The 14,559-nt window shown below is 52.0% G+C and overlaps 1 protein-coding gene across 2 annotated transcripts in view; it reads right to left on the bottom strand.

The window, feature by feature from the left end:
* LOC138534214 (uncharacterized) overlaps positions 1-14,559 on the bottom strand; it is a 290,831-nt gene that overhangs the window by 214,596 nt on the left and 61,676 nt on the right. The window lies entirely within an intron of this gene.

Consider the following 14,559-nt stretch of genomic DNA (forward strand, 5'->3'; position numbering starts at 1 on the left):
GGAGCTTAAATTGTATGCAGCGGAATCTGGCGCTCAGGGAGACCTTCGTCTGTGTGTACACATTATGCCCCAGAGATCGTCTGTAATTTCCACTCCAAGTTCCCTAGCCCAAGCCTCGCGTGGTTTAAGAGAGTTGTCCGCAATCTTATTCAGTTGCATTTTGTACAGATTAGAAATTATGCTTTTGGCACCTCCGGAATTTGCTATATATTGTATTTCAGGAGAGTCTGGGGGTTCAATAGGGCATGAGGGCCACATAGTCCGTGCTGCAGCTCTAAGCCTATAATACTGCAGCATTTCAAGTGGAGAATTGGAGTGATCAGGGTGCCATGTTTGGGGGGTGATAAAAACACCATCAGGGAAGAGGTCAGCAAGGGCACGGTATCCCAGGTTTTCCCAGTAGCGTAGGAGATTTTGGTCATGTGTGGGGGGGAGTCCGGGGAACTGCCACAGGGGAAGCCACTTGTAGTATGGGCGCTGTTCCTGGTCAGAGCCTAGGATGCTCCTCCAGGCCCTGAGCGTAGCGGCCACCGGGTCCGCATGAGCATCTGTTTGGAATGCGCGGTGCAGTAGCAGGGACATGATATTAGTCCCACCTCCCGCCAGTTTCTCAAGTTTTACGTGTATGGGCGGATTCTGGAACAGGTACCAATGGGAGGCATGCTCGGCCTGTGCAGCATTCCAGAACAGGCGAAGATCTGGGTCCGTGAAACCCCCTTTGTCATAGGGCAGCGTCATGTGTTGCCACTTCTTGCGGACTGAACCTGGATGCCAGAGAAATTGTGCGCACTCCGAGTGGAGCTTCTTGAAGTATTGTATCCCAGGCCAGATCGGCACGTTAACAAAGACATACAGGAGTTTGGGGACCACCACCATCTTTATTAGAGAGAGTCTGCCCGCTAGGGATAGAGGTAGATTGCGCCATTTGGAGAACTTGGAGAAGACTAGGTGAGCCGCTGCCTCGTAATTGTCTGTCAATAGAGAAGCCTTGGCTAGTGATATTTGTACCCCGAGATACCTAACCCCACCCGGGGACCAGCGTAGAGGGTACTCACAAGACGGTCGTTGGGTTGCCACAGTAAGAGGGAAAATTTCGGTCTTAGAGTAGTTGATTGTGAAACCTGAGAACGTACCTATTTTGGTGATATCACGGATGATCGGGTCCAAATGTGTGGAGGGATTTCTGACATACAGGAGCACGTCATCTGCATATAGAGAGATGATCTCTGGTGCATCCAGTAATCGTATGGCTTTATTGCTGTGCCGTCCCCTTACATGGTCAGCCATGGGTTTGATAGCGAACGCAAAAAGGAGGGGAGAGAATGGGCATCCCTGACAAGTGCCCCTGTGTAGCATAAAGGGAGAGGAGGGAACAGAGTTTACATGAACCCTAGCTCGTGGCTCCGTGTATAACAGTTTTATGTAAGAGGTCATTTTAGGACCCACACCCATTTTTCCCAGCACAGCCCATAAATATTGCCATGAGACCATATCAAAAGCCTTTTGGGCATCTAGTGTTACTGCCACCGCGTCCGCGCCTGGGTCAATTCTGGACATCACATTAAACAGGCGGCGGATGTTCAGCGCTGTGGATCGACCAGGGATGAAACCGCACTGGTCCTCATGGATCATGTGGGACATGAAAGGCAGAAACCTGTTAGCAATTATCTTAGCAAATATTTTCGTGTCAGTATTAATAAGGGATAGGGGCCTGTAAGACCCACACTCATCTGGGGCTTTTCCAGGTTTGGGGAGGACAGTTATTAAAGCTTCCCTTAGGGAGGGGGGGAGGAAATTCAAACGAAGTGATTCGGCCCAGACCCCGTGTAGCACAGGCGCTAATATAGCCACATGCTCCTGGTAGAACTCAGAAGTGAGCCCATCTGGGCCAGGCGCCTTGTTTTTGGGAAGGTCCGATATTACCTGAACAATCTCCTCCAGGGTAAACGGAGCGTCTAATATTTCCCGGGTGTCTTGGGAAATAAGGGTCATAGGGATGCTCTCAAGAAGGTCGTCTAGGTCTTGGGCAGAATGTTCCGGTTGGGGACCATACAGATTGGAGTAGAAGCTAGTGAAAGTGTCTAGTATGGACTGATCTGACCAGTGCCTCACTCCACTGCCATCTATGATGTTGTCAATGCGGGTCCCACCAGTCTCAGCACGCACTAGCCTGGCCAGGGTTCTGCCCGGTCTGTCCCCCTCCCCATATCTACGGGCCACAACAGGGCGTGTATAGTATTGTACCTCACTCATAGCGTGTGACTCAAACCTTTCCAGCTCTGATCTGATCGCAGCTAGGGTCATTGGGGACTGAGTGGTCAGGTAGTCCTGTTCAATGCTTTAAGTTTGGTTTCCGAGTTGGTTAAGGCCTGCCTTATAGCTTTCAGGACCCCAGCTTCCCTAGAGATGCACATCCCCCTGATATAAACCTTGAACGCCTCCCACCAAATCCCTTCTGGTGTGTCGGTTGTATTGTTATTTTCAAAGAATGTAGTTATATCCACTAGGATCTCAGCTTTAAAGACAATGTCTGATAGGGCGGTGGACTTGAAGCGCCAATGGGGTCGTAGCGGCACTGCGTCTCTGAGTTGAATCTGTAGGAGTACGGGGGAATGATCAGATAGCGTGCGTGCAAGGATCGTGACACCTGAGACCTTCCCCACCAGTCTGCCAGAGAGTAGAAACAGATCTATTCTCGAGGAACTGTCATGCACAGTGGAATAGAAAGTGTAGTCTTTGTCATGGGGGTGGAGCGTTCTCCATACATCATGTAAATTGAGAGAATCCATATGTAAGAGGAGACGTTTGGTCGCTCGTGGTGTGGGTCTGCGACTGGTCGTCATCCTGTCTAGTAAACTGTCCAGTGTTAGGTTCATGTCCCCCCCATGTTATGGGGACGTCTATGTATCTCATGAGTATGGCCGTCACTCCGTCAAAAAACTCGGGGGAGTCAGTGTTGGGCGCGTATACGTTGACCAGTAAGCATTCTTTGTGAGCCAAGGTGCAATGTAGGATCACATATCTGCCTTCTGCGTCAATGTGCGATGAGCGGAGAGTGAAATGGATTGACTTGTGGATGAGGGTCAGGACCCCTCTAGCTTGGGTGGAGTATTGGGTGAAATATCTGTTAAGACCCCAAGTTTGTGCAATGTTTGACGATAGGTGTTTAAGGGCATGTGTCTCCTGTAGTAGGAGAACTTTGACCCCGTGCCGTTGTGCGTAGGCCGCAATCCTACGGGACTTCGTGAAATTTGTCAGGCCACAAACATTCCATGACATCATTTTAATCGCCATGTAGGAAGCCTACGGGACATCCCAAGCAAAGGCACTGCCTTTGATAAACGCCATGAGTGCTGCCATATTGCAAAATTGCCATCGTGTGTAACCCGTCTCAACCCCTGCGCCATTTTGAATATAACCTACCCCAACTTTCCAACCCCCCGCCCTCACCGCCCTGTCCCAACTAGCAGTGTGTGAATACCCACCCCTAAAGTGAACTATTGCATGCCATCCCCAACTTGGCAATGCTTAGAAAAAAGCCCAACCGGGGCGAAGACACAAACATTTAGATTCTACAGGAATTGCAGCTGCAGTGGGGGCCACCGCTGCCATTCCGCCCACCAGTATTGATACAAATCTTGAATAAACAACATAATCAGAGGATCGGCTAACATAAATGAGGTTACAGAGCAAGGATGCATGTATTGAAGGGCATCAAGACAAACTCATAAGGGGAGGACAAGCGGCCAGTTCTAGTCGTTGTCCATCAGGACCTCAGGCGGCTCCGCTAGTGGAATTTGCGCCTCGATGACCTTTACAGCCTCGTCCGGGACCGTGAAGAAATAGAGCTTGTTACGATGGGTGAATTTAAGGCGTGCGGTGAAAAGCATAGCGTATTCAATCTTCCTATCTCGTAGCATTTTCTTCACCCCAGCTGCGTCTCTCCATTTGCACACCTACTGAAAAATCAGGGAAGATCCTGATTATTTGTGAATCCATCCTTAATTCCCCCTTCTCCCTGGCCAGGCGGAGTATATGATCCCTGTCCTTATAGCTGAGCAGTTTTGCTATGATAGGTCTGGGGAAGTCCCCCGGCCGCGGCCGAGGTGCCAAGGAGCGGTGAGCTCTTTCAACCGTGAAGAATGGCGAGAGATCGGGGTCATCCAGGAGATCTCTGATGAGTTTTTCCACCGCTAGCTCAATGCGCCCTTTGAGTGCAGCTTCGGGGACCCCAATTATGCGAATGTTATTCCTCTGCGACCTCGATTCGAGGTCATCGCATTAGATTTGACCTGTTTCATGTCTCGGACAAGCTCTGACACTGTGTTTTGCAGAACATGCACATTGTCTTCAGTGGTGCCAGTCCTCTGCTCCACTTCGGTAATCCTAGCTCCGTGCTCGTCAAGCTTAGCCCTTAATGACGCCACATTCGCATTAATGCCATCTAGCTTTTCATGAAATGCTGCAAAGTTTTTAGCCATGGATTCCATCATAGTGGCCAAGTCCGGTTGCGGGGGGTCCGGCAGAAGGTCGCCCTCCTCCTGGGTTGTAGCGGACGACGCCTGGTCTCCCTTGGGTGTCGCCCTGGCAAACTTGTCCATAGCCCCCACTTTGCTAGCGCCACGCGATCTGTTAGACATTATTCTGGGGAAGAGTCAAGGCCAACAGGAAGATATAGGTGTTGGTGGAGGCCGGGATCACACCGCCAGAAAAAATAGGTGGACAGTGGCGGCAGACGCCCCCGGTGAGGCCGGTGAAATGCCTACTTGGTGTATTCAGGCGACACCGTTCCCCTCTGCAAGTATTAGGAAAGAGGCAGCCTCCCCTTTTCTATAGTCCCTCAAGCTAAACATGTGCATGGCGCGGGCGTTCCAGCAAGTGATAGCGTGCAGCCATCAAGATGTCAAAGAGGTGACAACGCGTCCCGATCCCACACAAAAGGAGTCGGCCAAACAAATCTCACTGTCCAAGAATATCAGGGGGAGGCAGAGCAGGCTTAGATGCAGGCAATGACACTGGGCAAAGGCAGGCAGAGAGGAGGGAAGAGACCCCCCGGGGAAAAGCAGGGCGAGAAGTCATAACCAAGAGCACCCACCTCTCCCGCTTGGTAGGGTGGCTAATCCGCGTGTCTCCAGGAGGCAAAACAGCGTGAAAGGGCCCCACTCCACCGCAGTGTTCATAAGCTGAATGCAGGAGGTAGTTGGTAGTTGCGTCCGGCGGGTTCCAGCAGGCCAGGAAGATCAGGCTCCTTCAACCAGGCGGCCGCGGCAGGTCCTATGGCGAGTCCGTGAGGCGAGCTGGGAAGGGCCTGCTTACCCAACGGCCCGAGGGCCGGCGAGGATGACAGTCGCGGCCCCGGTGCTCCACCGCGGCAATTTCAGGGCCCACAGGCGGGGAGGCAGCACGCTCGCGTACCTGAGCGCAGACCCGCAGCCCGGCTCCCATTCCTCGGGCCAGGCCACACCACACACAGCCAATCGGCCTTCAATCAGGAACTCCGCGAAAGCGCGGCGCCGCCCGCGGCCGGAGCGACCGTAGCACCCGGTCCCAGCCCCAAGCCACAGAAGCGAGGAGGGCTCCCGCGGAAAGGGGAGCGTCGCAGGCTGCGGGCAGGCAGCAGCGCCAGGGCCGCCGGCCCCGCCGAGCGCGCGGGCGGGGAACACCCGCGCCCAGAGCGGGCCCGCAGGCCGAGAGGCCCCAGCAGGCCCAGACGCCCAATCTTCAGGGTGCAGGCAGCGTTTTCTCCCCAACTTTCGGCCACAGCAGCAGAAAAGTCCCAGCATCAAAATCGTGGCAGTAGCTTGGAGGAATGTTACGGATGAGCGCCGATACAGCGGACAAGCTGGTGGGCGAGAACGAAGCTCCCAGACTAGGCAGCCATCTTCCTTGGCTGCTCAACAGCGCCCCCCCAGTCACGCCATTTTTAAGTATTTCAGACCAATGCACCCGAACATCTCCTCAGTCAATGAAGCGTTCATAGGGGGGTACATTTTGAAAAGCTTTATATTTCTTTTCTTGAGTGGATAAAGAATGCGTAGAACAAGTAAGGTCCTGTGCGGCCATCGACTCCAACATGTGGCAGCTGGATATACCTGAGCATGAAGGTTAGAGTGGATGGTCTATACAAGAAGCTTGCCTTTTGGGGTGACTAGCCTCATCCCCTATATCTCTACATGTGACTTTGGGTCATCACACAAACATACTTGTCGCTCTGTGCTATAGCAAATAGTGCAAGGGAGGCGGCTCTATTTTCCGTATTGGCCCAGCCTCCATGGAACACTTTTACGGATATAAGTAAGCATCCCAGGTTGGGCTAACCTCTAAACACATGTTTCTTTCACTTGCACCTCCTTGTATTTAGATGCATTTTGTTCTTTTTAGCCGAGTTCTGATTCTAGCGGCAACAAGGTTTTCAGGTATGTGCACTGCTGTAGACTGTACATATATGCACGCAGGCTGCCTTTCTGCCTGGCCCTGTCCTGGGTATCACAGCGCTAGATGTTACATTACAGTCGGACAGTACATATGATATGTGAGGTGTCTTGGTGGTTACAAATCACAGGTAGTAGTTACAGGTAGAGCAAAGGCAGGCAGGCAAGGTTACACGTTTTTGTGAGAGGTCAGGTAGGAGGGATCATCTCTGATGTTGGGAGGGAGAGTGTTCCAAAGGGTAGGGGCAGTGGTGGTGAAGCACGTTCCTCTGGCTCTTTTTCTGGTGATTCTGGGGGGTGCTGAGGAACGTGGAGGAGGAGGGGCGCAGGCTGCGTACATTAGGTTTTTTGGAGGTACAGCGGGTGAGGTGGGGGGCAGTGTTGTGACGGCAGCAATGGTGATGGATAAGATTTTGAAGTCAATGTGTGCCTTGATAGGCAGCCAATGAGCTTCCCGTCTCACTTTGGAGATGTGGTCAGAACGTTTCAAGCCCCAGACTGCTCTCAGAGCGTTGTTTTGGATCAATTGGAGTGTTTTGAGATCTTAAGAGGAGGTGCCTGCAAGGATGGCATTGCAATAGTCAAGTTTGCTTCCAATGATGGCTTTGGCTAATGTGAGACAGTTGTTGGGGGTGGAGAACATTCTAGAAAGGTTGATGACTTTGGTGGAATATGCAGCGGATGAGGCGACAGCCGTTACGTGTTTGTGCATGTTTAGCTCAGTGTCAAAGTAGACACCTAGTGTTTTGACATGGTCTGAGAAATGGGCATTGTTCCCATCAATACAGAAGGAGGAGAAGGTGGGTCTAGGTGTTTGAGGCAATGAGGAGAGCTCACAATGAGCAGCTCTGTCTTGTCATCATTAAGGCATAGGTGGTGGTTGGCCATCCAGGTTTGGATGATGCAGTAAACTCGATTGATATTGGCAGAGTCAAGTTTGTGATTGCCAGTGATCTTAAGGAGGACTTGTGCATTGTCGGCGAAGTTAGGGGATGTTTAGGTTGTCCAAGTGGTCAAAGAGTGGTTTGATATACATGTTGTATAGTGTGGGAGATAGGCAGAAGCCTTGGAGGACACCAAATGATACAGGGGTGGGGTCAGCTGATTCCGACCCTGCGAAGACCCTAGAGGTTCGATCGCTCAGGAAGGATTTAATCCAGTCGGCTGCTTCATGAGAGAAGTTGAATAAGCCAGTGAGGTCAAATGGAGGAGGATGGCAAGGTCTCCATTGTCATGGATGTGGTCAATTGGATCTTTAGGTCGAGGAGGGCGGATTCCATGCTGTGTCTGGGCCTGAAGCCGGATTGACGGGCACCAAGTAGGTTGTTCGTTTCTAGGTGTGTTTGGAGTTGGGAATAGGCAGTGCAGTCAAGGATTTTCAGGAGATAGGGTACCGACGTAATGGGCCGGTAATTTGTGGAAAGGGTATAATCTAGGGTAGGTTTTTTCAGGAGTGGTGTGACCCATGCTTCTTTAATGGATTTGGACATGGTGCAGGTATTGTAGGAGCCGTTAATAAATTTTACGATGGTGGGGGCAAGGGGGTCTGCTTTATGAGATTGGCTGCGCAGATATCACCTACGCAATTATAGGCTTTGAGGTGTTGGATGGTGGAGATTACATTGGGTGGGGAGACGGAGGAGAAAGTGAAGGGGGTGGGTGAGGTAGTGGCCGCGGTAGTGATCTCATTGGTGCTGAGGAGAAGGGATTTCTTAGTAATGGTTATGTCACAGAGTTTAGTGGTTTTGTTTGATAGGGCTGTTTGCACAAGTGTGCACCAGGCTTTGTCTTTAGGGAAGCTGGTAGGAGGGGGGGGTGGTGTTTCAAGCTCCTTGAGGATCTTAAATAGTTCTCTGGTGTTGGAACTGGCTTCTCTAATTTGAGTATTTGTAAATGCTGGCTTTGGTGGAGGTAATAGCTTTTTTGTAGGCAGTGACTGAGCTGGAGAATGCTTCTTTGTTGAGTGGGGTTGGGGGTTTTCCTCCAGATATGTTATTTGGACCATCTTAGTTGACAGAGAGTGGTTAGTTCTTCCGTGAACCAATTATGGCGGTTGTCTTTTTTATGAGAGGTGGTTTTGAGGGGGGCGTGCTGTTCTAGGGTGTTGAGGAGAGTGGCGTTGTAGGCGTTGAGAATGACTTCAGGGTCGGAGCTGGTAAACCCTGACTCTCCCTGACTCTAGGGAGGCTAGGATGGTAGATTCCAGTATTTCTTTGGTTAATTTGTGGGTGTGTCTGGCAGTGAAGGGTGGGCAGTCGGTAGGTTTAGAGAGGGTGGCGGCTGTGGGAGTGATGGAGAATTGGATCACGGAGTGGATAGTTCCAGGGAACAGGGCTAATGGAGGTGACATGGGTAGCGTTGCTGATGGAAAGGATCCAGTCAAGGCTGCAACCTTTGGAGTGGGTGGCCGCTGAGACCACTTGGGCAAGGTTCATTTCAAGGAAAGTAGAGGCAAGAGTGGTAGATTTCAGATCTGAGGGATCCTTGAATACTAGGTTGAAATCGCTTAGGAGCAGGAGTTCGATGTTGGGTTTCAGTAATGGGTCGATGACCAATGGTATGTCCACATCAGGGGAGTTGAGGTTGTTAGGTTGTCTGTAGAGTAGGAGAAGGTTGATGGTAATTTGGGGATGGGGTTCAATTTTGGTGAGTAGGAGTTTCTATCCTGGCAGAGTCAGGAGGGGAGAGGCTCTGATGGGGAGGGAGGCTTTAGATATGATGGCAACTCTCCCACCTCGGGAGGCAGCTCTGTCTGATCTAAGGATGGAGTAACCGGGTGGGAGGGCAAGGGATAGTGCGGGGCCGGCTGCGTCGTGAAGTCAGGTCTTAGTGACAGCCAGCAGCTCATGGTTATTGTCAAGCAGGTCGGCATGAATGCCTGGTGCATGGGCGCAGATGGTGCATGCATTGATGAGGGCGCAAGCAAGGTGGTTGAGACTGGTGGGGGTAGGCGGGAGTGAAGAGAGAGGTTTAATTGTGATTGTGAGGGATTGAGTTGTATGGTGGGGGATGGGTGAGGTGCGTTGGGAGTTATTGGTCTGCGTAATTAGTGGTGAATCAGGGAATCGGGGATCACGAGTCAGGATTGGAGGCGGTGTGTTCTGTAGAGGGTGGTGGGAGGTAGCGGTGGGTGGGGTTGGTGTGGAGGAGTTGCTGGGTCTAACCAGTCTTGAACCAAGTCTAAGTAGGTGTGTGGTGCCCAGGCAGGGTGCCAAGAATGTGGCTAAATGTGGGGAGGGTGGGGTAAGCGGGGGCTGTGAGAGTGTAGAGGGCATCGGGATACCTGGTTAGTACTGAGTATTTTGGAAGTTTCAGTGGAGGTTGCTGGTTTCGGGGAGACTGGAGGGAGGTTGGGTTGATTGTTGGGGGGTTCCTGGTATTCTGGCTTGCCGATCCATCTTGGGTTAGGCAAGCAGAGAGAGGGGTTTGGGGGAGTGTTGAAGTGTAAGAGGCTGGGGGCAGGCGTTGGGGAGGTGTTAAACTGTTGGTAGGTGTCGCAGAGGGTGCAGCTTTCAAGGGGGTGTGGTCGGGGGGGGTGATGGTAGGCAGCTTGTTACAAAAGATGGTGGCAGGGGCAGAACTACAGTCAACATTGGAGGAATTGATGCAGGGCTTAGAGCACAATAAGCATTTGGAATCTTGTTACATGCAATGATGGCAGGGATTAGAGCATAATAAGCATTGGTATTAAACAGACTAGTAGCAAGAGGCTAGGTATGCACATTTGAATCATCAGAAATAAAGGTGCAGGTATGGTTTACATAGTGGGAGGATACAGCAGCCTTGTGTAGTATGCGAGCGGTAGGCAGCTTAGTCCAGGTGTTAGATTCGGCAGCTGAATGGGACCTGTGGAAGTTTGGTGTGGGCCAGCGCAGTGAGGCGGGATGACTGGTGGTCTGTTCCAATTAGTGCCAGAGGTGTGAGTATCGTAGTCATCATGTACGATACATTCAGGAGCATCATAGGTGAGTGTGGTCAGTGCTGGGGTGTTACAGGCAGCAGGGCTTCTCGTGGGGAGGATAGGATTGTCGGGGTAGATTGTGGCGAGGGGGCAAAAGCATAATAGTTTGCGGGATGGCGTCAGCTGAGGGCTCGCTGCAGGGGTTGGGCCAGTGCAAATGGTGATGTATGGGTAGAAGGTATTATGCATGCTGGGAGGGATAATGTGTATGAGGGTCCCATGAGAGGTGTGGGCGAGTTGGATCAGGGGTCTGGCCATAGAGCCGGCAGGAATCTCATGGGTGGTGGAATGACAGCAGGCGTGGGGGAGTGGAGGAGAGCAGGAGGAAAGGCATTGGGGAGGAGGCCATATTTTGTGTCACAGGATGTGGGTAACACTGATTGCGGGCTGGGTATGACTTGTCTTGGGTGGTGGCGAGTGTGGTCAGGCAGTTTGGAACAATAGAGGAGCTAGTGCACCTCTTACCTTGCGCAAGGAGTATGGTCCAGGTCGGCATCTCCGGAGCCATAAAGGGGGATGACGGTAGTCCATAGATTTTGTGCAGTGTGGCAGGTGAGGTAGCCAGAGGTAGACAGAGAAAGACAGGGGCCTTTGATCCAGGCCTTGTGTTGTGAGGCCAGGTGCTGCAGGAGGCAGATCAGGGCTGGTAGGCAGACAGAATGCTGCAGCCATCTTATCAGTGGTATTCAAACTACAACGTTTCAGTGTAGATGGTACGAAGAACGTTGGTGCCTGAATGGAAGAAAGCTTATCATGCTCTGTCTTGAGCAGAAGAGGAAAGACAGGGGCCTTTGTTCCGGGCCTTCGGTCTGGGGCCGGCTTTACCTCTCGGCTCGGCCGTGCTTCCAGATTCGATGGGGGCATTGGCCAATCACCTTGTTTTGTGAGGCCAGGTGCTGCAGGAGGCATATCAGGGCTGGTCGTCAGGCTGAATGCGGCAGCCATCTTATCAGTGCAATTCAACAACGTTTTAAAAAAATATATGTTTATTTTAAACCAAGGCAGGGTGACAACAATACAGAATAAACAAGACATATAAGGCAGAACCATAAATCCCCTCCAATCCCCCAACCGCCATCCCCCCTGGCCCTTGATCTGCGGACGCTTCCTGATAGTTTGTGTTTACTGTGCCTGCTTCGGCTATGGTTCCCCTTTCAGGGAGCGTCTCAGTCTCTCATGGTTCGCCGGATATATGTGGGCTTATAGGTTAATGCACGGAATTTCTGGTCATATTCCTACACGGCGGCCCAAATGTTCTGGAAGCGGTGGATGGGTCCGGCCCTTGCCGCTGTTACCTTCTCCGCGATCAGTATGTCCCATATTTTCCCCCAGCATTGGATTATAGAGGGGCTGTCCGGGGCTTTCCAGAAGCGGGCGATCACTATTTTCCCAGCCAGAGGGCATTGGGTCAGCAGTTTAACTTTGTTTTCGGAACGCGGATAGATCCCGGGACCGGGGCCCCTAGGAGGATGGGCTCAGTCTCCAGCGGGAGAGCCTTCTGGGTGATCTGTTCAATGATAGCTAAACATTGTTTCCAGAACTGGTGGATCCTCGGGCATGCCCACCACATGTGGGAATAGGAGCCCGGTCGGCCGCACCTTCTCCAGCAGGCATGGTCGAGGGAGTGGTTCATGTGATGGAGCTTGAGGGGGAGCAGTACCAGCGCAGCAGAATTTTGTACGCACGTTCTCTATTGTTGACGCAGGTAGATGACGTGTGTGTTCGGGTCCAAATGTCCACCCAGGTCTGGTCCTCAACCGGGTGTCCCAAGTCAGCCTCCCACTGGGCCATACAGCGGGTCTTTGAAGTCAGAAAGTCCCTCAGAAATAGTCTGTATAGGGTGGAAATCCTGCCCCGGGCTGGGAGGTCCTTGAGGGTTAGTTCGAGGGAGGTGAGAGTGTGCGTGGCTGCTTGAAGCGTTTGGGGGTGGGAGCACCAGTGGCATAGCTGAATGTATGTAAATCTGTCTCTTTCTTGGAGTTGAAACCTCTCATTAGATTGTTCAAAGGTGCGAGGTAGATCTCCCTCATATAGCTGGTCCAGAGTTTCAAAGCCTCCCACTATCCAGTTCTGCAAGTTTTGGGGGTCCGCCCCGGGCAAGAAGGCTGGGTTGGGAAAGATTGGAGATAGGGGGCTCAGACTCCTCCGGATTCCCTTATGTTTCAGCGCCCAATCCCAGGAGGTCAGAGTGTGCTTTGTCGCCAGCAGGAGTCCTTCCCATCGTTCTCTAAGAGAGGGCGGGAGGTGTGGAAGAAACTGCAGGGGGAGCGGGAGCCGTGATTGTTCTAGCTCCACCCATCTAGGGCGGTCGTGGTTATTTGCCACGCGCGAATGTGTGCTAGTTGCGCTGCCACCCTGTAGGAATGTAGGTCCTACCCCCAGTCCGCCCAGTCTTGCGTCGCCCAGCATTGACCTTTGGGGGATCCTGGCTTTCTTACCCCTCCAGATGAACTGGAGCATTTTCCTCTGCAGGTCGCAAAGGGTGGGTGCTGGGATTGCCACCGGGAGGGACGAGCTGGCGTAAAGGAATCTTGGGAGCAAGTTCATTTTGCAGGCCGTTATGAGTCCCATCAGTGAAATTTCCTGGGTTGCCCAGCGTTTCAAATCGCCCTCTAATTCTTTGAAGAGCCGGGGGAAGTTGACCTGATATGTGACCTTCGGATTTGCAGATACTTGGATCCCTAGGTAAGGAATGGCCTTCCTCTTCCGTGCAATTGGACACATCAGGACCAGTGCATCCCGTTCCTCTGGGGAGAGCCACCGATTTACTGAAGTTGATGGAGAAGCCGGTGACCTCTTCATAGCTGTTTATTTCTGCTAAGGCGTGCTCTAGTGAGGAGCAGGCCTCAGAGATTGTGAGCAACACGTCATCTGCGTACAGGGCGATTTTGTGTTGAGATGGACTGACCTGGGGGCCCTTGATATGGTAATTCAGTCTGGTCTTTTGGGCAAAAGGTTCCATGATAAGTGTGAATAGCAATGGATGCAGCAGGCAGCCCTGTCTGGTTCCGCAGGTCAGGGGGATTGGGGCGGAGAGTGAGCCATTGATCCTAAGGAGGGTTTTTGGAGATTTATAGTTAGCCAGGACCATCATCTGGAATGCTAGGCCAAACCCAAAGGCCTCCAGGGTAAGGCCCATGAAGGACCAGTCCACCATATCAAACGCCTTGGTGGCATCTAGGGCCATCAACACCAGCCCCTGGGAGTTTCAGGAGGCTAGGTCAACCAGGTTCAGGGCTCTGCGAACGTTATCACCTGTTGATCTGTTCAGAATAAAGCCTGCCTGGTCAGGGTGAATTATGTCAGGTAGAATGCGTGCTAGGCGGTTAGCGAGAATTTTAGAGTATAGGTTGGCGTCGATGTTCAACAGAGCAATTGGCCTGTAGGAGGCCGGGACTCTCGGGTCCCTGGTTCGGGTAGAAGAATGGTGGTGGATTCTTGCATTGAGGGGGTCACCATCCCCGTCTCCCTGAAGGAGTTGAAGAGCGCCACCAGGGGGGGGACCAGCTGGGTTCTGAAAATTTTGTAGAACCTAGAGGAAAATCCATCCGGCCCGGGATTTAAAGGACTTAATGGCTTCGTCGACCTCCTCACCTGTGATCGGAGCCTCCAGGCTCTCTCTGGTCGAGTTGTGTAGTCGGGGGAGGGCCACTTCCTGCAGGTATTCTTTTTGTTTACTCTGGTCCCGCGGAGGTGCCGTCATTACTTGGGCCAGGTGGTCCACCGCTAGTTGTTGTTTTTTCAGTTCTGCATACTGAATCACCCCATATGGGTCTCGGAGGCCGATGATGGTGCTACTCCGTTTTGCTTTATCTAATTTGCAATTTGTTTGCCTTATTGTTCTTTACATAATAGAATTGTTTGGCTTTAACCATGAGCTGTGCGGTGTGTTCGGCGTAGTGGGCCTCTAGCTTTTTCCAGGCGATACGGATGGCTCACTGAGTCTTGGGAGACCAGCCTTTTTTCTTGTGAGTGTCCTCTGCTGCTTTAAGTTCTTCCTCAAGAATCAGGCGAGCCTGTCGCCTGTTGCGATCGAATGCCACTCCCTGTGCAATTAACTCTTCCCCTGATCACCGCTTTCAGGGCATCCCAAGTGTTTGCAGGGGAAGTGTCTTCGACTGGGTTTTCTCTAAAGAAGTTTTTATTCGCTGTTGCGATCTTGTCCCT

The sequence above is a fragment of the Ambystoma mexicanum genome, chromosome 1q, assembly GCF_040938575.1.
Source record: "Ambystoma mexicanum isolate Mex_15411 chromosome 1q, UKY_AmexF1_1, whole genome shotgun sequence".
Taxonomy (NCBI): domain Eukaryota; kingdom Metazoa; phylum Chordata; class Amphibia; order Caudata; family Ambystomatidae; genus Ambystoma; species Ambystoma mexicanum.